The sequence below is a fragment of the Microcebus murinus genome, chromosome 2 (assembly GCF_040939455.1).
Source record: "Microcebus murinus isolate Inina chromosome 2, M.murinus_Inina_mat1.0, whole genome shotgun sequence".
Lineage (NCBI taxonomy): Eukaryota > Metazoa > Chordata > Mammalia > Primates > Cheirogaleidae > Microcebus > Microcebus murinus.
In genome coordinates this window covers 76,705,033-76,732,524 of record NC_134105.1, presented here as the reverse complement: position 1 = coordinate 76,732,524, position 27,492 = coordinate 76,705,033, and positions in this window count along the sequence as shown.

The window sequence follows — 27,492 nt, the reverse complement described above, 5'->3', positions numbered from 1 at the left end:
TGGCACCAACATCACAAATATCCATCCTGCAGAAATACCTGAAGGCTGTTCTTCCCTTTATTCTCTTACGCACCCAAACCTCTGCTTTGATCCTTGTCCTCGTCGCCCTAGTCCTGTGCACATCCCCTCTCTGTTGCTCGCCTCCTGTCACTCTCACCCTGCTTCCTTGTTGTTAGCTATCTACTCTTCAACAAACAGCTTAAAACCCTCCACAGAAGGGCACTGACTGCTGAGCTGGGTTCTCAGAGATGGACAGAGTGACCCAGAGAATGGAACATGCAGAGTTACTGAAGGCAGGAGAAATGCACGCACAGAAACCAAACACATTGTGTCTGGGGACATCCTGATCAGGATTGTTTGTCTATAGGAAGCAGACACAAATCTAAGAAACTCAAGTAAAAAGTAAGGTTATTACTATCAGAGGGAATCATCAGCCCACTAGCTTCAGACAGTAAAGCCAAGAACGAGCGCCACACAGCCTCCCACCTCCACTTCAGCCTGAACGTCTGCCCCACTCTCCTTTCTGGTAATCAGTTTCTCTTACCACTCTCCTGCCCATTCCCGTAATTCTGACGTCCATGAGTCGGGCTACCTGGAAATAACATCAGCCCTAATTCCACAAGCCTTAAAACTTCCACACCTCAAAGTTCACACAATATGTGGAAAGATAACATGGCTGGTTCAGCTTGGGTCAGGTGATCCCCTCTGGCCCAATCGGCTGTGGTGGGCGTGGTCTACTGGGAGCAGGGCTGTTCTGCTCTATTTCTTCAGCAGCTACTGGAGGTGGAAGGCGCCCTAAGCAGAAAAAGCAGGCTGAGCAGGAGAACTGTGTCTAGGACAAGTGACCTCCCACTAGCTCTGTATTTCTGAAACTTAACACAGCAAAGAACTGGTGGCAGTGAAATCTGGTCCTTTGCCAGTTGATGAGTGCCCCTAGACATGGCTCTATAAATTGTCTGTTGATTAAGTCATTTTTAAATATATGTTTATATACTTTCAACCTTTATCTAAACTAAATGTTACTGGTCTTTTTCTCCCATTATTTAAAAACTTTATCAAGTGATTGGTACCTCAGATGGGAGAAGAGAAAGAAATGCCTCAGTCAAGACTTTCTTCTCGAGCTTTTGCCTTTAATTCTAGTAGGCCTACTCAAGAGAGTTATTTTTGTCAGTACTATCTATGCCAAATATCTAACAATGCCCATACAGTCTTTTTTCTGTACCATGGAGCCGGCATTGAGTTTATATAGTTTGTATTCGTTTCCCAAACTAGATTATAAACTTTTAGACATGAGAGCCTGCTATTTTTATGTTCTTGTTTCTTTATTTCCTTGACTGTAATATTATGTATTGAAATGAAAGGAGATTGACTATTTGGGTATCTATTATGTTGGACTTCAACACTGTATTAAAATAGAATAAGTAATCTCCTTTGACATGTATTGATCATGACTCTTTTGGTCACAAATGGCAGAAACCAACCTAAACTGGCTCGGGCAGCAAATGAGAGTTTATTGGAAAAATATTAGATAATATCACATCTAAGCCATGGGAAGGTCAGAAAGATAAGCTGGACAAAAAGTCAAGAGGCCTCAGAGACGCAAAAAGAAAAACTCACGTGTTCTCTCTCTCTCTCTCTTCCCCCGCCTCCTTCTCTTCTCTTACTTCCTATGTCCCTTCCTCCCTCCCATTTCTTCCTCTTGTCTTTATTTTCTCTCACTTTTAGATTGGTTCTCCTGATGACTTCTCAGTTTAACATTTTAAACTCTTCTATTGCTGGAGAGAACCTGATTTTCTTGGTTTGAATTTTAAATCCTATTTGGGCAGCTCCATTTTGCTCAGGTGGTCACCCCTGATTCAATAAAGTGTACCTGGGATGGGGTTGAGATGTGGACTCTAACAACATGGCTTGTCTCTGAGTCTATGTAAATGGAAAAAAGCAGTCCCCCTAATAAAAGGTGTTTACGTTAGGGTAACCCTAATTACTGTAAATTGTAGAGACTTCTATAGGTCTGTGGTTTAATTTATCAAATTTTTTTCTTATTTATAACAGAGTTTTGGTCAGGTGGCTCCTTGCCACATGGTGCTCCAGAGGAAGAGCAAACAGGCTTTGGTGGACACATACATTCTCTGTCACAGACATGTGCTGTTCCCTCATCAAGAGAATGGAGGAAAGGGAATTCTGGGTCTCCCAAACAATAGGTGTCCATTATGCTAGACATAATCCATTGGTTCATAACATGATTGCCAAGGATCAATAATCTATGAAAAAAATGTACAGACAGACTAAAAAATACGGATACAAAACAAAGTTGAACATGACATTATGAAAAACCTCAAGGAAAACAAGAATAATGGAGTTCTAAGAAAATGATTCTTTGCATTTCATTCATTCAGATGGACCATCCTGAGGGATTTTCTTGTTTGATGAGATTCTGGTCTTACAAAGTAGCAGGTTCTTGTATCCTCCTCCACCACCCCAGGAAATGATAAAATTGTTTTATTTGGATGCACATTTTCTCCAAGGCCTTTTCTTAGTGCCAGGGATTGAAGTACATTAATACAGTGAAAACTAAAATCAAGTTCTTTCCTTGTTCCAATTCCTTGATCCCAGGCTTAAATACGATTCCTCATAGGATCTTTGTTTGACTGCAGAGAGACTGAGGTTGTTTTCTTCCTCTCTCCAGACCTAATCCCATCATTTCAATTAAGCAGACTCTTGCAACAAAGCATATTGCTATCTTTATCCGTCTCTTTTAGTTATCTCCAGGTCAAAGAGATGTCTCTGACTCCCACCTGTGGGTTTCTATGATTCTTTTGCACCCTGTCTTCCTTCATCCTCCTCCTCTTCTCCGTATTTAAGAGCAAATAGCTCTACCATTTCTCCGTCCTACTGCTAAGAATCCATCCATACCCCGTGCAGTCAGGTTCCTCTGGTTGCCTTTATCATCTTTTTCTTCTTATACACTACACCAAAGTAGTCATTGGGACAGTCCTTGGAGAGGAGCGTAAGTAAACAAGGTAATTATAGAGGAAGCTAAAAATTGCAAAACAGAAAGAAAATCTATCTATGTGCAATGACAGCTCCAAAGAAGTTTTTAAGTCTGATGAATAGATACAAACATTTGCAATTTAGGGAAAATTCCAAGTTAAGTCTTTAAGCTCACAAAAGCATCCCAAATCACTGCCTCTAAATCGTAGCTCCTTATTAGGACTCTTTGGCCTTGAACCCAACCTGAACTAGGGCACAACAAATGCTAAGCAGAGTTCCTCCTATAATCTTCTAAACTCCCACAATGCCTTTATAAAAGTACCTGCCAGAAATATTGTCCACTCTCCTCTCCTTGATTGGAACTATTGAGCCATGGTAAGGGTGGGGCAAACCCCCCACCACATGATGGAAAAGCAGAGAGTTCAGGGAATAGAACTCAGGATTTCATCCCTGGGCTCCTGCTTTAGCATACAGCTATTCTGCTGCACATGTTTCTCATAATGTACCTCAGAGGATTTAAATTATTGCTGGGGTTTGCTTTTCTAGGTGGATAGGGAGAACTCAGGTGGAGAGCACTAGTAAAATGCAAGAAGTTAAACATTATTGGTATAACAAATAGAGAATGTTTTGTTCCAGTTGAAAGAGCTCCAATATTTCATCCCAAAGTCATCTTCTGGGAAAACCGAAATGTAAGGAGTCTGACACATACTGAATAAGATTTAGTAGGCACATTTCCAGGGTGTGCGCAGAGCCCGAGTTTTGCTGATTTCACACTTTTTCCTTAACCTTAGGTCTACCTGGCCAAATATCCATAGTGCCTCATGCTAGTGAACTTCCAGGGCAATGAAGTCAATAGAGTGCAACATTTTTATTACGTATTAGTTTCTCTTTTAAGATGCTTGTGCAAGACATAATGCCTGATAGTAGTCAACTCTCTCCTTTAAAATCAAATTATGCAAAAAATAGTTCCTAAAATATTTTTTCCATACAAAAAATACTTGAAGAAAAAAATGCTCACATATTAATAATGATCACTGGATGAAGATATTGTTATGTGTGATTCTTTCTACTTCTGTTTTCTATTATCTCTGAAATCTCTTCCATGGAAGTAACTTGAACTTCCATATTCGAGTTACTTTTTTTTTTTTTTTCTGAGACAAAAGTCTCACTCAGTTGCCCTGAGTAGAGTGTAGAGGTGTCATAATAGCTCACTGCAAGCTCCAACTCCTGGGCTCCAATGATCCTCCTGCCTAAGCCTCCTGAGTAGCTGGGACCACAAGTATGTGCCACCCCATCTGGCTAATTTTTTCTATTTGTAGTAGAAATGGGGTCTTGCTCTTGCTCAGAATGGTCTCAAACTCCTGAGCTCAAGTGATCCTCCCCGCCATGGCCTCCCAGAGTGCTAGGATTACAGGCGTGAGCCACCACATCCAGCCTCAGATTACTTTTCAAATCAGAAATGAAAAATAAAGTTAAAACTTTTAACTGATGTAAAGGCATAAAAGTGATTGTGCAGTTTCATGGGCACCTATGTCACCTCTAGAGGGCAAGTCTAAGCCCTCAAGTGGCAAGTGGGGAGCAATTCAGCTCTTTCAAGCAGCATTAAGGCTTAAATCAAGAGGCATTGTAGTGCAGTGGTCAACCTGAACACCTGGGCTTAGTTCCTGCCACAGTTACTCAGGTGTTTGACCATGAACTTGTTACATTATGCCTCACTGCTTCCAATTTCTCATTTCTCACCTGTAGATTGGAACAAATAATCACAATGCCTACTAATAGGGGTATATAAGTCATAAAGATTAAATTAGGAGGTTTTTAAAAATTAGGAATAGTTGGTACATGCTCAACATGCTCATAACTTAATAAACACTAGGTATTATATCAGCCAAGATCTGGTCAGAAAGAAGAAACTACCCTAGATATTTCAATTAAAGGAAACTTAATGCAGGGAATTGATTGCACAGGTGATGGAAGAGATGAGGAGCCGACAGAGAGGGACAGGGAAGCAACTCAGAGATGAGCAACAACAGAAAGCTGCTGCCAACCCTAATTAAGAGGGACAAAGGGAAGAGACAGGCTCCTGGCAGAAGCTGGAGCCACAGCGGAGACTCGGCTGCTGCTAGAGCCGCTGTCCGAAGCAGAGAGGAGGAAGAGATGCCCTGGCTGCTCTCTTTCTGCCCTCCAGTTTTCTTCTGGTGCCATGTATTGGCCAAACCTCTCTTCAAGCTAAAAGGCAAGGGATCCTGGGAAATGTAGTTCCCTGCAACGGAGCAGGGCACAGAAGGGCAGGGAATGGAGTGGAGAGGAAATAGGCAGATGACTAGCATAGCCATTTTCCTTGTTTTCCAAGAAATAGCTGTTTAAAAGGCCTTCACATTTGCCTAAAGTCACATTAGGTTGGTATTCAGTACTGTCACCTTTTGTAGCTTCCTCCTAATCAAATTGTGGGAATACACAAGTCCAAGATTCAAGTCAGTGACTATCCCCAAGCAAAGAGTGTATTTTCCATCTCTACCGAACCCTAATGCCTTGCATCCCTTTGACGTGGTGCATGTAAAGGGAACTGACTCCCTCCTGGAAGAGTGTTCCTAATGAGTTTCTAATTTCCGCATGTTCCCTCCGTGACACTCATAGCACAGACGTCCTTGCGCACACCAGGGCTTTCTGCACTTCAGTTTCTATGTCTGTGAAATGAAATGCTAATACCTACCATACCCTGGAGCCCAACTTTTGTGAAAGCACCACATAAACTGTGAAGCCCTTTACACAAATGACTTGTCATTACCTTTTGATTCCTGGTCTACCCCATGCCAGTCCTCTTCCAAGAACAACTTAATCATTCTGACATGTTAAAAAGCATCACGAATGTGTATACCAAAAAAAAAAAAAGTGACTACCAAATATAACAGACTCTGCTAAATTTCAGATGTGGTCCCAAACCAAATCAGCCTTAGGGCATGGCACGCTGATATAGAAAATGAGCTTGGTCACATATTACATTTCTCAGCCAGGCTTCACTACACAAATGTGGCCATGTTTAGGATCATCTTCTAAAACATAACAACTGATACATCTAACAGCATGCTTTTGTTATCTCAAGAGCATATTTAAGCACATTTTAAAACACAACATATTGGGCAAATCCTGAAAGAGAATCTCAAACAGCTTCCCCTTACAGAATGTCTGCTCTGTGGCAAGTATTGTACAAAGCGTTTCATAGCATCATTTTATGCTTATGGCATCTTGCAAGATGAGTCATAAACTGAGGTTAAGAGAGCCAAAGTACCATCCTTTAGGCCATGCAGACAGTAAGCAGCAGAGCAAAAAGTTGGACCAGTAACAATCTGCCCACCTTCTTTCCACTACACGACATCGCATCCCACAATAGAATGTGTCTGCCTTTATCTTCCTTTTGGCTACTCCAAACATGTGCTATGACCATGGCAGCTCAATCCCACACCATGTGACTCACACGTGGAAGGAGCTCCACGCAGGCCTTCCCTGTGTAGGGAGAACACTTTGGCATGACAGTGCATCCCTTAGATCTCTGCTGGCAAGGTGCAAAACTGAACAGGCCCAGTGGCTGCTGACCGAAATCCATCACCCCATTCACTCGGAGGCCACGATTCCCACCACCTGCTCCCGGCTGATCACAGCAGGAACCTTGAGGAAGGCCATTCCTGGAAGAGTGAGAATTCTTCTGATAGGCTCCTCTGGCTCCCCATCGGCCCAAAACTCTCCCACCTGACTTCTCTTCCTTCCCTCTTGCATTCAAAAGGGTCAGGCCTACATCCTGGTGTGAGGGCTCTCTTGACTCCTCCCAGCTCCTCCTGGCTCCTCCTGACTCCCTCACTAGGTTCCCTCATAGGTGTTTCTTCTAATAAATCTCTAGTATGTCTAATCCAGCCTGAGCATCTGCTTTTCAAAGGACCCCGACTAAACAGCATTTCCTACCTCATTTTTGCTCTCTCACCTCACCTTATACCTGGTCTCAAGTTCAAGGCCCCAGGGCCCCAGCACCCAACTTAAACATAGCACATCTGGCCAATCAATCCATTCTACCCACACAACCATTACCAGGCCCTAAGCCGGAGAGTGACTAAAATACTTTTTCCCACTATACCTCCCACTTTTCAACACATCCCGCTACAACCCCCCTTTGCTGCCTGAACGCCACCTCATCAGAATAGAAAAAAAATGTTATAAACCTATTGCTTCTATGATCTAAATATTAACAGCTTAATGGCCTATCTCTCCAGGGAGTCTGCATTTTAAAGAGGCCAAAAAGAGAGGGTAATCTCTTAACCCAAAACAACTGATAAATCTACAGAGAGTTCTTGAGTAGCCAAGTCAGGGGCTAAAGAGAGGCTAGACTCAAATTTAAGGAACAGAGCTCCTGAGTGGGGTTTACACAGTGCTTCCCCTAGGCTGGGAGATCTTTTCTCATCAAAGCAACTACCTGCTTATCAAAACTTTGAAGGAAATCCTGGGTAAAACCTTCTCTTCCCCAAACATGCTATTCTTTTTAAAGAGTAGCACGGAAACACTCTTCTTCATGCAGGTGGTAGAGGGGTTTTCAATTCAGCCTGCTGTGGCCTAAGTGGAGGAGGCCACCCAAACTCTAGCAGGTGGCAAAGAACTTCCTGAGGATTCTTTACTGCTGTCTTCCACCAGCTTCTCTCAAGTTACAACTTTTGACTGCAGTTCCGTAGTTCTGTAGTTCTGTAGACAGTGGCATGTGTCATCCTAGAGATTACTCCATCCTGAGCCTGACTGACCAGGCCCCCACTGAGTCCCCTGGGCAAGGTGTTTGTCTTATTTACATAGGCTTGCTGCCCTATACATAAAAACATGAGCAATAAGCCCTGGGGAAGGACTCTTCCATCTTCCTAAAAGCCCAGATTGAAGAATAAGTTAATATCTTCAAAGTACTTTAAGATACAGTAGTCCCCCCTGATTCTAGGGGGATACATTTCAAGACCCCACTGGATGCCTGAAACTCTGTGTAGTACTCAACCCTATATATACTATGTTTTTTCCTATCCATACATACCTATGGTAAAGTTTAATTTATAAATTAAGTGCAGTAAAAGATTAACAATAAATAATAATAAAATAGAACAATTATAACAATACGCCAGCACCACTATCCATGTGCTTTGGGGCCATTATTAGGTAAAAATGAGGGTTTCTTGAACACAAGCACTGTGATACCACCACAATGGTCAGTCTGATAACCAAGACAACTACCAAGTGACTAGTGGGCAGGAAGTGTAGACAGTGTGGATACCCTGGACAAAGGGATGATTCACATGGCAGAAGGGACAGCACGGGACGGCATCATACTATTAAGAATGGCATGCAATTTAAAATTTGTGAATTGTTTACTTCTGGAATTTTTCATTTAATATTTTTGGACCTTGGTTGACCATGGGTAACTGAAACTGAAGAAAGTGAAACTACAGATAAGGGGGGGACCACTATATGTAACAAAGTCAATAATTTTCTATTGTTGGATGGAAAGTGTCATCGGTGTTCAAATATTAAAACAACACAAAAACCTCAGAGCACTTAATAGAGTGAATAATTAGGCAGTCATGCAAATGAATGCACTCAGCGTGTAGTCTCCAAGTCAAGCATATTACATGCACTCAGATCTTTCTTTTTTCACTCAAAAAAAGAACCTCTCACACATGTATGCACACACAAGCACACAAAAGCAGCAAGAAAATTAACTGTGTAATTCAAAGTTAGTGTATCATTACTTTTCTGGTTTTAAACACAAAATTCTAAACATTTGCAGTTACCATAAGCCAAGGTCTTTGGCTCCATGCCAGCTTGCACGGTTTGGTGGACAGTGTCCCAAGTTATTAATCCACTGACCTGTTCCCACTTTGGTCATTGGCTTAACATGTGACACTAAAAAAGCACTTACCCAACCCATATCTCTAATTTCTTGTATATAAAAGCAAACAATACGTTCAAATAATTTTAAGTTCCTTGCTAGTTTTACAGGAAAGTCATAAATATTCATGAGATGTAGCTCATAGTTCTCCCTAACACTCAGAACAAAAATCCCACTGCTACCTAAAGACATTCCAAAACCATAGGGATGCTATGACCTCTGAGATAGGTAACTCACCCATCTGAGTCAGACTGCTGAAGAACATTGTCTGAGTGGAAAAGGACATTCCACCCGGGAAAGAATGACTTGACCCGAGAAAAGGCTGGATCTGGCAACAATGTCCCTCCCTGTGATGAGCCCAGGTTGCAGCTAGGGGCCTACAACAGTTTGAAGTAGCTTTATTCAAAAGAAAAGGGACCATGCCTTCCCTTCCCCACTCACAACCCTTATTCTGCAGGCGAGAGTTATCTCAAAATAGGTATCGGATCCCCTCTATGGAAGAAAGTTCCTCCAGTAGGCACAAGGTAGTGCTCAGTGCAACAGGTATTTCTTTTGTACATGCAATCATCTCCTTCTGGGAGTCATCCCTGATCATGTCTGCCCATCCTCTGGTGTCCCTATTTGACACTTCTCTCCATGCCCCTGTGTGCCTTCCATACTGTGAAATAAATACTGCCCCACATGTTTGTCTTCTTGGTAAACCGTGATTTCCTTGAAGGTAGAGAGATATGTTGTCTTTACTAAGGGGCTACCAAGTTCCTGGCACATAGTAAATGCCCAATAAATTTCTAATAACTAAATGAGTGAATGAGATTACAAAGGGGAATAACGCACAGTTGTGCCCCTAAATGGCTGATAATCCAGTGAGGGGGGGATAAGACTAGAAAGCAAGGATTTAAGATGAAACAAGATATGAGAAGATATGACCCAAAACTCTCTAGGAATTTAATTGAGGAAACTGTCTCAGGAGTGAAAAGAGAAGGCTTAAACAAGGTCTTCAATTGAGAATGACATCTAAGAAAAGGCAGGACCTCTGCTTTTTAATAATAGGCTTTATCTAACATATGTTAAAGCAACCTTTTAGACTAATTAATTGTAAAGTCCAGCCCAAATTTTATTTCAAACTCTCCACAAGAAAAAAGGCTCCTGAGAATGCCAATTCCAAGATTTCTCTCTTGTTCGACATGTTTCTAGAAGGGGGGAAAGTGGGTAGATAACATTGTTAGACTGGGTACAATAAAGGGATGTCTGGTTAGAAGTTATTAGGCCTGTCACAAGACAGATGATTAGCTGGGCAGATAAATTTAACTTCCCAAAAGGGAATCTTAATCTCATTCAAGTGCAATGATATAACTACTGTATTTGACACTCAGAACAGCTCATTTCTTCTCTCTCCTTACAATGGAATAATCACAAAATTAATAATAATAAAGGCCAGAAGGGAATCAGAAACAGTGAGAACAATTTTTAATTGAATTTCATGTTTATAGCATGCTGGCAATAAGCAAAGAAATCAAAGCAATGGATTAATAATTTCCATCAAATTCATATTTTTTGACAAAAAGGGGAAGTAACGTATGCCTACTTTTATATCGTTTGCCTCAAAACGATATGCAACGTTTGCCTGAAAACGATAATATAACATTTGAATAACATTGCCATTTAATATTACATGTTTAATTATTAAATAATGAGAATTGTTTTAAAATAAATTTCTATTTTAAAGATATTATTTAAATTTAGTCAAATATTTCATGTATGAACTAAAATTTCTACTTGCCAAACATAAATATGACACTTCACAATTCTCACTCTATTTCAGTGTTTTAAATTGCAAATACAAATAAACATAGAGAATAATGGTGGTCACATACTAGCTATATAGAATAATAGAATTGATACAGCTCAAGTGCAATTTCTTTGTCTCTACAGCCACTCTGCTATTGTTTATACCAAACCTACTGTTTAAACACAGCATGTATACTAACCCTGGGCTAGGAGGTATGCTCTGTTCCTGAAACAAGCTCTAATGATTCTGACTTTATTTGTGTGCAGAGAGGGAGGTGGGAGGGGAAGGGCTTTCTAACTAAGGGTTGTCTGAATTAATATTCACGTACAAGACAGTGTTTATTAAAGAACAGATAATAAAAATGTGCTGAGTTGAAGCCTACATGTATATTGAAAGTTAATAATAACTGTAATAATTGTTTAAAACTTAGACAAACATGCCAGGTGCAGTGGCTCATCCCTGTACTCCTAGCACTCTGGGAGGCCAAGGCAGGAGGACGCATGAAGCCAGGAGTTTGAGACCAGCCTGAGTAAAAGCAAGACGCTATCTCTACAAAAAATAGAAAGCCAGGTGTGGTGGTGTGCACTTGAAGTCCCAGCTACTCCGGAGGCTGAGGCAGGAGGCAGGAGTTGGAGGTTGCAGTGAGCTATGATAATGCCTCTGCACTCTAGCCCTGGCAACACAGTGAGACTGTGTCTTAAAAAAAAAAAAAACCCTAAACAAACAAAACATTTTTCCAGGGAGAGGTATTTTATCAATGAAATTGTTTAAAAATACCAACTGGAACATGGTGACAATAACAAGTGACCAGCTTTTGGCTGGTCTGATTATGGCTCTGTAACTCTCCAGAGAGGGCACCCCTTTGCTGTGTGCACTGGGTGGGTCCTCTCATTGCCCTGTCCTGACAATAATTCCCAGGACACTAATTCTGGGCACTAGTAATAGCTGTTCTACAAAAGGAGGAAGGGAGGGATGGGAAGATACCTTGTGATCAAATTATTTTAGGAAATTTTTGATTTGCAAAAATTAAAGAAGGCTTATATTGGGGTTTTTTTCACTGGAACAATTTTCAGGGTCTATATTACGTTGTCATTATGACGTTCCAATAGCGTGTAACATGTACTGATGCGGAAAATGTCGGGCGCCGGGACGAGGCTGCTTGCCATCTCCCCATCGCTCCGCATCTCCGCAGGCCAGCGCTGTGCGTGGCCAGTTGGAGGGCACGCTACTGGGGCCAGGCCCCGAGGCAGAGAGCCCCAGGGCCCCGAGTGCCAGAGTGCCCCAGGCCCGCCTGCCGCTGCCTGTTTCCGGCCACGATGCTTGCATGATCCTGATTGGGTAAATTTTGAATCCCACTGTTTTTGATTGGATGTTAAAGCTTGTTGTTGATTGGATGTTAAAGCTTCAGGTTGATTGGATGTTAAAGCTTGAGGTTGATTGAACGCTTTTTGAGCCTCACCAAGGGTATAAAAGCAGGAGGAGACCGAGCAGAAGGGCAGAAGGGTCAGAAAATCGGAAGTCACGAAGAGAGCTGTAACACTAGGTGTGCTGAGCCTGCCATAGAAGAATAAAGGCTGTTCTCCGACTCTTCATGTGCCGTTCGGTTCTTTCCCCAGTCAAACGAATAAGAGCTGTAACGAGAGCTGTAACACTAGCTGTACACACTGCCACAATAGTATAATATGCACCATTTCCAAAACTTATTTGACCATAAGTATGAGGATGTCTGAGAACGTCTACACTGTAGTGGGGTGGTCTCCTGAGCCCTCGCACTGCACACTCTGAACCTGCACATGAATATGATAACAGTGCCTGCCTCGTGGGGCTGTTGTGAGGACTGGATAAATTTAGCCACAGGCAGGACACAGAACAGTGCCTAACACATGATCAACACTAATTAAATGTTGGCTACCGTTCATATAGTTTTGTACGTGGTTACCTTAATCTGAGAAATTCATTCACTACAGCATTTTCCTCATCCCACTTTATAAATGGACAAACCAAGGTACAGAGAAAACAGATGGTTTAAAAAAAACAAAAAAACCCAAATCTGTTGTCAGTAAAATAACCAGAAGAAACATTGAAGCAACAAAAATCATAGGTAATGAAAATATAATTTTTCCACAAATTTAACATAATACCTTATAGTATTGTTTATCACCCTTGTGTTCCCATCACCCCAGGGAAGTGTGACAATACGCCAGACTAATCAGGGTCCATCTTTTCTGGAGAACCAATTTTGCATCAATATTTGGGGATCAAATAATTTAACTAGTAAATAATTTAAATAATGTATTTTTATTTTTAATGGAAATATTTCAGCACAGAATGCAAAACTTTATGAAATTTAAATAAAAATGTGAACATTCAAAGAAATATTTCCTTACAGCAGGAGACACTTTGAACAAAGCCCCTGAGCCCTTGAGCGATTCCTCCCCCTCCTCTGCCACGAGGGGTAATCTGATAGACGCTCTGAGAGACACTGCCCAGAATTAAGCCCGATGCATAAACGAAGCAAGCAGAAAAGAACATGTGCTATCAAATATGATTCATGATTCAAATATATTTTAATATCTTATTCTTTTCACACTCTGAGAAACCATTCTGATAATGTGATTGTTTTGTAAAAGAGTGTATCTTCAGATAATATAAAGATTTTATAGCTATGGCACAGTTTTAATAAGCAAAAGACTTGCTAGCTTGAACTAGGTTCAACCCAAACTGCTGTACAATTTAATTCAACACAATATTCCTCTGTTTAAAGTGCATGTAATTGCCAATTTATATAGTCACCAAGACCAAAGGTTTGCTAAATAGGGTTCTGCGAGCAAACATACTATGGAAAGCTTTAGCCATAAGCCAAGAATGAATAAAACTAATCATTAATCAATCATGTATCTAATTCATTTCAAGGGCTTCTTTCAACTGTACAAGTATTCAATGAATAAATTCAAATCCACCTGTGTTAGTATTTCTCTAGATCTTATCACTATAACTTTTACAAATTCTCAGAAACTCAAGAAAATGTGGAAAATGAAATTGACATTATCTTAAACAGTACTAGATCGTTATTCCCTCTTCTTTCATAACGATTTCCTTTATGGAGAGTTATTCTTAAATAGCACTGATCTTTTTGAAACTTTCTCAAGTGCTTCCTTCTACTGAAAGGAGTTTTTATTTGAAGGATGAACAATATGGAACACTGCTTAGTGGGCGTGTGTTTTAATTGAAGGCATTATCCTGTAAAAACTCATTCTACAACTTTCTTTTTCCTACCAAATTGTAATTTTTGAGATGAATATTGCTAAATAAAGCTAGATCTATTTCCACTCACTGGAAAAATCACTCAATACTCATGATAGGTTATTTCTGGGGATCTGGGAAGGGGAATGAGGCTGGGATGGCAGACAAAAGGCATGTGAACTTTATCTATAATGTTTTATTTATTTTATTAAATATTAAAGTAAATCTGGCAAATGGCAACAATTGTCAATTGTGAATGATTTCTTTATGCTTTTCTGCAATTTTTAAGTTATATAAATATATTCTTATTTTCTTACTGAAGTAAACAAAGACCAATTTTCTTCTTTTACGTGAAGAATTTGTTTACAACATTTACAAGAAAAGATTGCTGCTGGCTGTTTAGCATCTCCTCTTCTCCATGCTCTGCTTTGGGGACCTGGCCACGCAAGCCCCCCCGCACGGCAAACTGGGCCCAGTTGGGTCTGGTGCCTAATTAGGAACCTGCACTGCAGTCCTGACACAGCCCTCGGCAGGCTCTCCTGGCACCCTGTTCTGCTCTCTGCAGCCTTTCACCTCCTGCCCCTCCTCCTTAGTCACCCTGGGGAGAGGGTGATCTTTCTGAAACTCATGGCTGGACGTGCACTTTCTGGTCTCATCCAGTGCTCTTTGCGGGTGACTCTGAGTAAGATCTTTCCCTTTGAGGGATGAAACCCTTCTGTACAAACAAGAAAATCTGTGATTACAAAATGGCAAAGCTTCTGGTTCTTCCCAATCCTTCCCTCTATTCATTCAACAACTGCTTTTTAAGAGAGGGAAGTAAAATTCAGTGGCAATCAACCAACGGGGAGGGAGTGGAGGGGAGAGGGAAAAGAAAAAAAGAGAAAAAGAGGTGCTCTATGGCAGGCACTGTCCTAGATCTGGGGATACACTGAAAAGACAAAGATCTGTCCTTGGAGTTTATACTCTTATGAAAGAGTAGTTAGATAGGCAGTCAAATAAGTAATTATCTGGGATATGAAGTGATAAGCGCTATGGAAAGCATTAATAACAACAGCCCCAAAGCACCAAGGGTGGGAATAGTCAGGGAAGGCATCACTGCAAGGCAACACCTGGGCATGCTAAGGAAGAAAAGGTGTGAGCCATATGGATATCCAGGGAAAAAAGCATTCCAGGCAGAAGGAAGAGCAGGTGCAAAGGCCCTGAGGTGGGAGCGTGCATGGAATGCTCAAAGCACAGCAAGGAGACCAGTGTGGCCGGAGAGGAGTAAGCAAGGGTGTAACATGAGGATGCAGGGCAGTGGCTGGAGGGAAGTCTGACTGCACAGGAAATTGTAAACTTTGCTGTCCCCTCTCTGCCAATGCTCCTCAAACTGTAGTCATCAGACCAGCAACATCAGCCTCAACTAGGAGACTGTTAGAAATGCAGATTCTTTTTTTAATTTCAGAATATTACTGGGTACAATCTTTTGGTTACATGAATTGCTTTTGTACAGTTTGAGTCAGAGCTAGAAGTGTGTCCATCACTCACATAGTGAGTTTGTACCCATTAGGTGTGAATTTACCGATCCCCTCTTCCCCACTCCCACCTGCTTGATTTCCGTTGAGTTTCAATACCATGTGTGCATGAGAAATGCAGATTCTTGTACGTCACCCCAGACAGACTAAATCAGAATCTCCACATGATTCCTATGAATGCTAAACTTTGAGAAACACTCCTAGCAATGGAAAGAAGAAAGGATCGATTTTGGCTTCAAACATCCTGAGCTGAAATTTTAATTCTGTCCCGTACTAATAGTCTAACATTGGACTCATTGCACGATCTGTCCACGGCCTGCTTGTTTTAACTGAAAGAGTTGCATTCAAAAATTTAAAAATCAAATTTGATGGTAAATGTTTAAAAAAAATGTGGTGACAATAAATATCTTGACAGATGTGAGTTTTTATTATTATGAACATGTGCCCCCCTCCCCCCCGAAGCCCCTCCATCCTCAGGAAACTACCTCTCCCTACCCGGGCCCCCACCAATGCTATTGGGCTAGTCAAGACTCGCCCATGAAAAGCTTGAGCTTGCAGGGAGTCTGGGCTGGTTTTGTTTAACTTGGCGTGCAGCCTCAGCATTTGAGACTGCAGCTGGTGCGGTGCCGTCATGAGATATACGGTACCTGTCCTCACTTTGGCAGGCAAGACCCTGGCCACCGAGCAGTTCAGACTAGGATAATGGGACAACAGAGACGCTTGCAACACTTAGCCCAGAACACTTCCATCGCTCTTTCTACCCCAAAGTATTTGTTATGTTTTATGCAAACAACACTTGTTTGCTGTGTTTTGGTGTATGCAGTGGGGGAGACACTGGGTTTGGAGTCAAAGAGAAGGGGTCAAGCCCCCAAGTTCAAGACCTGTAAGTTACGTGACTTGGAGAGCTTAACGAAGTCAACATGCTGAGCCTGCCTTCCCTACCTGCCTCCCAAGTCGGTAGGAATTAAGTCAGGTGATACACACGAAAGCTCTTTGTAGAAAATAAAGCATAGGAGAGACCAGGGCATTGTTTTCATAATCCAGATTCTCAGTCAGTCAGTCAATGAACAATCAACAAATATTTACGGAGCCCACAACGTGCCAGGCTCTGGGACACAGCAGGAAATAGCGGAATAAAATCACGCCCCATGGGGGGCTCGTATTCTAGTAGAAGAACAGAAAAAACAAAGAGGAACACAAATAAAATCTATAGTCTACCCAATGGTGATAAGTGATTTAGAGAACAGTAAAAAGAGGAAGCGGCAATGTTGTGGGGAGGGGATTCGGGGGTCAGGAAGGGTAGCCTGAGAAGGCCTCGCTGAGAAGGTACATTTAACCAGGACCTGATGGAGGGGAGGGAGTCCACTATGGAGTCTCCTGTTCAAACCATGCTCAGAACACATTCAGACCAGTTCGAGACCTGTTTGGTCTTTGCTCATCTGTGATCCAGAATACTTGTGGAAATCTCCTCATGTTCACCCTCTTGTATCACTTTTGAGGTATTAGCTGAATATCGGCTGTGCCGTGGGTAACTCACACGAAGGCACACACCCACGCCACGTGAACAGCCTCCTTGAAACACCGTGTTTACGGAGACATCTGGGACAGCGTCTGGTTGTTGAATGAACTCCTCTTCTGCCAACTCATCCACAGACTCCCTTCCCCTGCCTGGTGTAGGGATGGGAGCCACACACAGTACTCTAGACTACAGACTGCATGTCCTCCTTGCTTTTATTGTTAACATTATTGTTTTCATTCTATCATTAGCTCCCATTTGCTGAGCATCTACTATGGGCTTAGCGTTTTGCAGCTGTAATAAGAAGAGGAACAATTATTGTTTGCAGAAGAAATGACTACAGCACTCCCACATTGCAGAGGAGGGACAGGATTCATATATCTAAGTGGGTTTTTATTTCCACAAAGGTGGACACCAGAGCCTACTGTGAAATGGAAGTATTAAATATATGCTCCATAATCAAGTAGGAGAATGTTTCTGTTTTTCAGTGGCAAATATGAAGGCTGGGGTTTGGGGGGCCTGGAAGTATGAGGATCTGAGAGCAGGTGGAAGTGACTGTGGGATCAGCCCCAAGAGGAGAAGTGCTGCCAGAGCATTCCCTGGGGCCAGAATGGGCAGAGAGCTTACGAACAGTAAAAACTAACATTTCACTTTAAACATATTTTCTATTCCATGCCATAGCTCTCCTCGATTATCCAAACCCTCAGTAAAATCTGTTGTGTACGACAACTTTGTGGGATTGTCCTCAGGGAGTGAAGGAGGCTAGAATTAGATCTGCAACAGGAGCTGCAGAAAACGAAATGTCAAACAAGGTCCCAGCAGAAGCCAGAGCTGAAAACAAGAGGCAAGCCAGCTAACGTGAGCCCCCAGCAGCCCCACCCACCAGAGGACCCTTGGCGGCTCAAGTCATTTTATGTTTACCTAAAATGTAAGGTACGGCCTGGCGCGGTGGCTCACGCTTGTAATCCTAGCACTCTGGGAGGCCGAGGCGGGCGGATTGCTCAAGGTCAGGAGTTCAAAACCAGCCTGAGCGAGACCCCGTCTCTACTATAAAAATAGAAAGAAATTAATTGGCCAACTAATATATATATATATAAATTAGCCGGGCATGGTGGCTCGTGCCTGTAGTCCCAGCTACTCGGGAGGCTGAGGCAGGAGGATTGCTTGAGCCCAGGAGTTTGAGGTTGCTGTGAGCTAGGCTGACGCCACGGCACTCACTCTAGCCTAGGCAAGAAAGCGAGACTCTGTCTCAAAAAAAAATAAAAATAAAAAAAAATAAAATGTAAAGTAGGTCCCAGATAACTGGAGGGTACAGGGACCAGAATGCCTCATGGATCTACTCGGGGGGCACGTTACAGTCTGTGCAAGAGGGCAGCCTGCTGGGGACACTCACCTTACACATACATCATTTCATTTAATCCTTACAACACTCCTGGGAGAAAGGCACTGTTATTTTTGTCTTACAGATAAGGAAACTGAGACTCCAAGAATAAGTCGTACATCCAAGTTATTACGTGTCTATACATTAGGCGGAATCCGTGCTGAGACTCAGTTCATCCCAACCCCAGATCTGCCCTAATTCCGTCTATCACGTGTTTCCATGAAGCCGTGAGTGACAGACAGGGTGCCCTCAGGCAGTGCTTCACTGCCGTTTCAGAACTATACCTCTCCACCTCCATTCAGGCAGCAAGAACCCACAGAAACTTAAAAAGACCCCCCAAATCCAGTAACTCTGAAATTCTCTTTAGTTTACACAAATGCATGCAAATGTGTGCCCATAGACCTGAATAAAAAACAGGCAAAGGTAGGCAGGAGTGTAGAGCAGTTAATAAGTGAAGGGAAATCATGGTGTGCGAAATACCCTGCTTGCTTCTGCCTTATTCCCAAATCTAAACGCAATTCCATTTTAAATACATAACGCAGTTTCCTAAGACAACTCCAAGACATCAGTGTAGTCTCCTGCTTCCCTTTCCCCTACGAAAGCTACAAATGCAATCAATTTAAAATATCACCAAGGTTGTAGACTGACTGTAGCCAATCAACTCTTGGCACCAGCGGAGTCCTGGAAGCAAGTAAAGTCTTATTTCCCTGGAGCCCTTCCGCCTTCTCCATTATTTTCTTCTCTCACCAATAACATCCTCAATATCTTCCATTCAACTCCCAGTGAGGGCATCCAGCCCTGGGCACCAGATACTAGCTCTCTCGGCATTTTCATTTTCATGTTTATCTCTTTATTTTTTTTATCAGCTGAATTTAAGATTCAGTGTTTATGTCTTCATTTCCATTCAGTCCTTAGACCCCTCTCTATGTGATTCAAACTTCAATCAGGACAGACATTGCTTTGCTTCTTTGATGCTGTGAGTCCGGTGGAAATCAAGTGGCTACAGACAAGTGTTCTATGGTTTGTCACTCCAGTCAACCAACAAAGAATTTAGGTTTGTGACAAGTTGATTCGTTAAGATAAATCAAATCTCCCCATGTTCCGGAGTACTCACTATGATGGACTGCCTGTAACTGGTTCGGGCGGGAGAAGCTTGTCCAGGCTTTAGTCATGATCTAAAAGACTCTTCATCAAGGAAAGACAGAGAATGCTATTAGTGGTGACTGAGAAGGGAGATTCATCCTTCTCCTTCCTACACAAACTCACAGTTATTCTTAAACCACCCGAATAAAAGTGCCAGATCTTCTATAAGCCTGCATGCCTATTCTCTGGGGGAAAATCTGGTTTTGACAGTTCAGGTTTCCCCAATTAAAATTTATAACATAAAAAAAAAGGAAGTAAATAGGAGGAGTAAAAAAGGAAGTTTTTCTTTCTTCCTTTCACACAATGTTGTTGCCAATCTAGCTATTTCTCTGCTGTAATAATCCAAGTCATGAAGTTACTAACCCACCAGGGAGACATCTCTACAGGGACCCCTCACCTTGATCACCTGCACAAATCTTTCTATTTTAGTGCAAGTTGAACAGAGAAATCATTGTACCCTTTTTTTAAAGAAGCTGTGTAATGAAAGATACAAGAAGCACTTTGGAGGCTGAGAGAGCTCTGTATCTGAGAGAGTTGCTGTATCTCCAAACTTTACTGGCCCTTTCTTCTGTGAAGTGCGATAATTCCGGAGATAATCAGAACACATGGGGAGCGGATCTGTTAGGAACCAAACTGCTTAAGACAAAAAGGAAATGTATCAGTTCACCACAGTGAAAAGCCTAGGGCAGCTGTAGACCAGTAAGGGTAGATCCAGGTGTTCCAACCCTGTCGTCAGAAAGCGGCCTCTGTCTATTCCCATCTCACCACCACTTGGTGAAAAGGCTGCCAACAGCTCCACATCCATTTTTTATCATCTCATAAAGCCCGCTGGAAAGAGAGTCTCTTCCCAGAAGTTCCAAAGAAAATCTTAGAACTGTGTGTCATTGCATGGCCAAGGGGGTAAGATGGCTAAACCTGTGCCCACCCAAGGAGCTGACAGTGAGGTTACAGACTGAACCACGTACACTGTGAATCATGGAGAAATGTTCCCAAATGTAATGGGGTTGTTTTTCCTCAAAAAATATGTGAACAGGTACTGGGCAGACACAGACATGAATGAAGAGGGACAATCAGCCAACCAACAGCCATTGGTTCATTTCCAGCTGACAACAGAATTTGCCAAATATCTTTTCCCATGTGTGGTGTTTTAGAGGCACTGCAGAACCAGATGGCTAAAGAGAGGAAGAAAAGAGTGTACACTATCTAACTGAGATATAAAAGAATGAACATCCTTGTTGAGGAGCACAGTTGCATACCCAGCCCCCAAAGCCCACCAGCCCACCTGCAGCCCACCCTCACTCACCCTGAGGCTGCCCATAGGGCTTTTTTGTTGTTGTTGCTACTTTCCTTTCCCTTCCAAATTGTCCTTGATAATCATCTCAGTCTAACATTCTTTTAAAGTTAATGACCTCTTTATTGATGACTACAGGTAAGTTCAGCTATACCAATAATTAACAGAATTTTAAATTCAGAACTATAGGACAATAAACATCTGAAACTAGTCATGTCAAAATAAAATCTTACATACAGCAGTCCCAGGGCAAGGGTCAAGGAGTAATATAATAAGCCAGGTTGCTAACTGTATAAAATTGGAGGAGGCAGGAGAAAACACTCTATTTGCCTCAGTTGCTGTATCTCCTTCAAGATGACTCTAGGCCCCACATTCCCTGGGGGATGGCCCCAATGGCACCCACTGTGTTGAATAAAAAAATGAATCAAAAGATACGGTTCCTGCCTTCAAGGACAGCAATCACATACTTGTTGAATGGTTATTAAGGAGTCCAAAGCCTAAATGATGAAAAATAGAGTTAGCAAGGGCAATTATGATGAAGAGTCTAGATGCTGTAGGCAGTTAAAGAAGGAAGAGATATCACAGGGATGCTCAGAGTGATTCAGGAAGGTCTGTCTCATGATATGGGATGAGTACCAGTGTTATTAGCTGTAACTGATAGGATTGTCCAGCTACAATCTATTGAAATCCACACTGCTAGCCTAACCAAAGAGGGGATTTATTGAAAAGCTATAGTGTGACCCACAGAATTGAAAAAATACCTAAAGAATGGATGCAGAATAAAAAGAAGAAGCAGGAATAAAGGCCTCTCCAAGGATCAAGGCAGTGGCAGCAAATTGATATCCTGAGAGGGCACAGGTTAGATAAGTCACGAGTTTGAGACCAGCCTGAACAAAAGCAAGACTCCGTCACTACAAAAAATAGAAAAATTAGCCGGGCATGGTGGCACATACCTGTACTCCCAGCTACTTGGGAGGCTGAGGCAGGAGGATCAATCACTTGAGCCCAGGAATTTGAGGTTGCTGTGAGCTATGATGGTGCCACTGCACACTAGCCTGGGTGACAGAGTGAGACTGTCTCAAAAAAAAAAAACATTTCTACTGCTTTTCCATCCAAAGATCACTCTGCTCAAGTTTATTGTCCCATGGGAGAAAATAATTGGCCACATGCACCTGCCTGTGGTGGTAGTGTGGGGTGGTAGTGTGGGGTTGGGGAGAGATACCTTGATTGACTGTCCAACCAAGGCTGCACCCAATGTGAGAAAGATAATTCCAATGACATCAGGCTAATAGTATTTGAAGAAAAGGGCAATGGTCCTAGTAGGAAAGAGAAAGAAAAGGAAGGAAGGAAGGAAGGAAGGAAGGAAGGAAGGAAGGAAGGAAGGAAGGAAGGAAGGAAGGAAGGAAGGAAGGAAGGAAGGAAGGAAGGAAGGAAGGAAGGAAGAGGGGAGGGAGGGGGGAGGGAGGAATGCGGAAGAGAGGGAGGGAGGGAGGGAGGGAGGGGGGAAGGCGGAAGAGAAGAAGAAGGAGTGGGGCAGGGAGGGAAGAAAGTCACTTAACCTCTCTATACCCTAGTTTTCTTTCTATAGAATGAAAATATTTGTTGCATCTACTTCCTAGAACATAGTAAATGCTCAATAATTTTAGGCATTTATCCTACATGGGAAACCACAGAAGGAATACTTGTCAAAAAAAAGAAAATAAGAAACTATGTGCTCCTCTGAGATAATTGCTAAATTCTCTGTTGGTTATTGACTTAATTTTTACCAAAAAATAATCAAATGATTCGTAGTGCAATGTGCCCTCAAACTGGAAAAACTCAGGAGCATCAAGGCATATAAGAAACATGAGTTGACGGGGAGTTGTCTACCCATTAAAGTGGAGTAGTTATTTGAGTTTTCAGCAAGCGTATTCACACAGTATGCTTAGTCCAGGTAGGAGGCCCTAGATGCCGACATCCCAGCTACACCCAAGCAGTAGGTGCACATTGCACCTCATTGCACTGGCTCATTGCACGCGCCTGCTCTGCTGCACCAACACAAGTTTCCCAAGTATGTCGCACTTGGCTTCTGCCAAAGTCTACCAGAACAATGGCACTCAACATCCCACACTGCCTGGCAAGCCCTTTTGCACAGCTGAAGGAAACCTCCAACAGAGTGGAGGTGTTATCAGAGTCGGACCAGCCCTCAATTCGCTCTCTTGTTAGGTCCCAGTTACGCATAGCCCAGAGTCAGTAACAATTGTGGGACAACATGATTCTTTCAGATAAGAACCTTAAATTACACATAACCTCCAGTGAAGCAAGCTGACCTTCTAGGAACAATGCTCCTGTGCAGGTGCATCAGCTGCACAGACTGTCAACTAGCCAGTGTGTCCTACACACAAAGGTATGCATATACATGATATGCATCTGATGAGTATTTTTCAGCCAGTAAGTGCATTATTGAAATATGGAGCTTGGGGTTGAGGTGAAAGGGGAGGCATCCCCCCCAGCCTGCTATGTTTCCATTACTATTATTACCTACCCTGTTCCATCCTAAAGGGGAACCGCTCTCTTCCCCAACATCATGTCATTTTTATTATGCCAACAAATGATAAGGCAAAAACCCATCATCACAAACCAGCCTATGAAAAACCAACTAACAATATGAAGTTGAAAATGAAGAAGAAAGTCCTGCATTTCCTTTCACCTATAGGGGAAAAAATGATGACAGCCTAGGCAAGCCCCCTCACCACTCAGCAGCCCATCTTACTTTAGAATATACGGCACGCAGACTGAACAGGAAGATTTCTGCTATGCACAGCAATTGTTCCATTTTCTGTATTTCATAACCTGCAATTTTAAAGCCATGCTTGGTACACACGCTTGTAAAATAGTCATATCAGATAAAAGCAGAGGGATGCTAAACTATTGGAAAATAAATCAAATTCTCAGCAAGCCGTTATATCCATCATGTTGCAGCAAGCGCACGTATAGTTTAAGCTCTGCGCACACAGTCTATCCATTGTAATGATTTGGGGTCAGGATCCTGCCACATGCATTTAGCATTCACTAAGAAGTAAACCCAGGAGTGTAGCAGAGAAGAGTGCAGAGCTGCAGCTTTTGGTCCTGGAAGTTGCCCTCAATGCATTTGTTTGAGTACAGCCATTGTACCTAAGTAGCAAGGCGGAGAAGAATTAACACGGGCATAGAACTTTAGCATTTACAAGGTGCTTGCATGAGCAGCAGATTATCTCACTTGATCCTCAAAAGAACCTCCGGAAGACCAATGGGAAAAAGCACTCACATGTTACAGCAGCAAAAAGACATTAGGACACATCTGCAAAATAGTGAGGAAAAAAATCTGAAAACCCATCCACACCCACCCCCTCTCAAAAGTGGGGTTGGGGTGCTAGAGTAACGTATTTCAGCAATGTCTTGCCCTAGCCCCAACGTATTCACATTTAACTACAACAAATATCCATGTCTTTGATTTTTGTCTTTTAATAAACATATAAGGCTAGTTTATTACATAATCACACACTAAAACTTATAAATACCATGAAACAAAAGAACTACACATTACACTGCATACTATCATGGAAGATTAAAAAATATTTCATGATGTTCTAATGTAAAAAGTAGAAAAATTTAAAAGCCATGTGTTTTACTTGGAAAAAAAAAACACATAAAGCTTCAAATTCCAAGCCTGAATATCAAAATAAAGCTAGATTTGTTTTCTACATAATAGTCTTAACCCCCCGCCTATATAAGACTCTCCCAGAAAGGCATGTCCAACCATAAACCTCTAGGTCCCTCAAACCTCCAGTGGCTCTCAGAGTGAACTCTTCCTCACTCTTTCTTCCCTACTTGCCAAGACCCAAAATTTGATCATCTGAATCATTTCCCCTCTCCTGCTTCCAACTTCATGGTATTTACCCTTCCCCTTTACCATTTAATGAAAACTCAACCCTGGAGCTATGCTACAAACCACATTTGTCACCTCCGGAGTGGATCCCAGGATTCCGCAACTTCCCCTTGTTCTCGTCAGTTCGGGACGCTACAACAAAACAACATAGACTGGATGGTTTAAACAAAAGACATTTGTTTCTCACAGTTCTTCTGGAGGCTGGAAGTCTGGGATTGAGGTGCCACAGGGTCAGGTTCCTGGTGAGGACTCTCTTCCCAGCTTGCAGACGGCTGCCTTCTCCCTGTATCCTCACGTGGCAGCGAGAGAGCATGCTCTGGCGTCTCCTCCTTTTCTTACAAGGTCACTAATCCCATCATGGGAGCTCCACACTCACGGCCTCACCTCCAGCTACCATTGCATTGGGGTTAGGGCTTCAACACATGCGCTTTGGGAGGACAGAATTCCGTCCTTAGCAGCTCCCTTTCCAATCCCTGATACAGAACCTTCAGTGCTAGACAATTCTTTTACTCATTCCTGTCATTACCTCCTCTTTTAAATTCACATATGAAGCCAAACAACTGCCCTGGTTGTAGCTAAGTTTATATAAGTATAATGCTACTAAGATACTTATATAAAAGAATAGAAAATCAAAAGGCAACATATTAAACAACCCATACAACAAACTCTTTTAATGATCTGAAATACCCCTTTAAGATCTCCCCCCAAAGTTCTAAAAATTCTCCTCTAATTAAAATTGTTTTTCCGAGTATCTAGCATTTGATATAAATAAATATTGGTTTCTTGTTCAGTCTTCACATCTTAGTCTTCTTTGCTATTTTAGCAACTGTTTTTATTTCTACTTTTCAATACAAATGTACAATATTTCGGGTACCTTGTGGATGAAAAGAGTTGTGTGGAAATCTAACCAAATTCATAGTATTTCTTTGGAAAAAGTGCTTTCTGAGTTTCAAATAAGCAGTTTTTAAATAAACTTATAGGAAATCAATAATCTGTAAGTTGGAGACTATCCTGGAGAAAGTATCACATTTGCCAACATAATATTTACTATTTAAGGTAATATGATTAAATTTAGAAAGCATTTTCAAATTTAATAAATTTGAGGGAAATATTCACAAGGATCAGATGATAGTGAATTGCAATGTATAATTATTGATTCTGCATGAAAGAGGAAAACTTTGTGGTAATGCCAGGTTTCCAAACATGAATTGCAGAATAAACCTGTTCCACATGTTAGAAACATTGACACTGGCTCTCTGGCTCAAAACAACTTTCTTTTCTTTCTTTCTTTTTTAGAGACAAAATCTCATTCTGTTGTTCAGCCTGGAGTATAATGGCATCATCATAGCTCACTGCAGCCTCAAACTCCTGGTTTCCAGTGATCCTCTCGCCTCAGCCTCCCAAGTAGCTAGGGTTACAAGCCCACCCACCACACCTGGCACCCACCACACCTGGCACCCACCACACCTGGCACCCACCACACCTGGCACCCACCACACCTGGCACCCACCACACCTGGCTATTTTTCTTTTTAATTTTTTTTTCCTTTCTTTGTTTTTTTTGTTTTGTTTTTTTTTGTTTTGTTTTGTTTTTTTTGGTAGAGATGGGGGTCTCCCTATGTTGCCCAGGCTGGTTTTAGACTCTTGGCCTCAAATTCCTGGTTTTAAACTCCTCTCACCTAGGCCTCCCAAAGTGCTAAAATTACAGGCATAAGCCACTGTAACTGACCAAACAATTTTTTTAAAAGTGTGTTCAAGTAACAAACACTATTTCTATGACATTTAGACCCAAGAAGGGCAAAAGGAAAAGTATAAGAAATAAGTCAGAAAGATCTAGAGAGGATCCTTCTAAAGAATAGACGGGGTCTGCTTGAGGACCCCCAGTTCTCAATCTGAAGCTATCAGACAATTCCAAGCAATGCCATTCTCCTGCAGACCTGAGCTAGCCAAGAAAAGTCACAGACCCACCTGTCACATTAAAATTTTCAGGGACACATCAGGTCCTGCTGAAGAGTCTATTCAAATCGATACAGTATTGCTTCCTATACCCTACTCCTTCCAATCCCACTGAAGAAACTGCTAGCAGATATAGAGTCATCTTGGAAGGAAGTGCCCAGCACTGATCAACAAATGATGCCTGATCACCACTCACCAGGTCTTCTATTTCTACAGATTTCAACTCCAGTCCCTAGAAGGAAGCAGAATGAGGGGATGAGCACCATGAACTGAGTCTTTCAGGATCCTGGTGATTTTTATCCACCACTTTGAAATCGTCTTGCCCAAAGCCTCACGTATGAGTCAATCAAGGCGACTGAACTGAGAGGGAGACAAATTGAAAGAAAAAGCTTGAGACGCAAAACAAGCAGTAGATGCCCAAACCCTTCCAGCTGTTCCATCACTTGAAAGCGTTTGCCCCCCGGGCCGGCTGCACTCCACCTTCCTGGAGCAAAGCGCTTTTTATCCGTTATTTTAGAGACTGAGAATCACTTGTCATTGCCCTTTAAAAAAAGACTTTTACAAGTTAGTAAATTAATAGCATTAATAGGTTAATTTATACAGTGACTTTAGTCTCATGAGTTCCAGGATGATATAATAAGTCTTTGAATTTTAGAATTTAAGAATTACTGAATTTCTCCTTTTTGTGATTTTTTAAATTCAAATATGAAGTATTTTGCCTACACACTTTAAAATATGCCATATAAATTATGTTAAATGCTATGGTAAATATCTTTAATTTAAGGAAAAATCAGTTCTCAAAGAAATTGGGGCCTGAAACTTCATAAAGACTCGATAAATACACGTCAAATGAATAA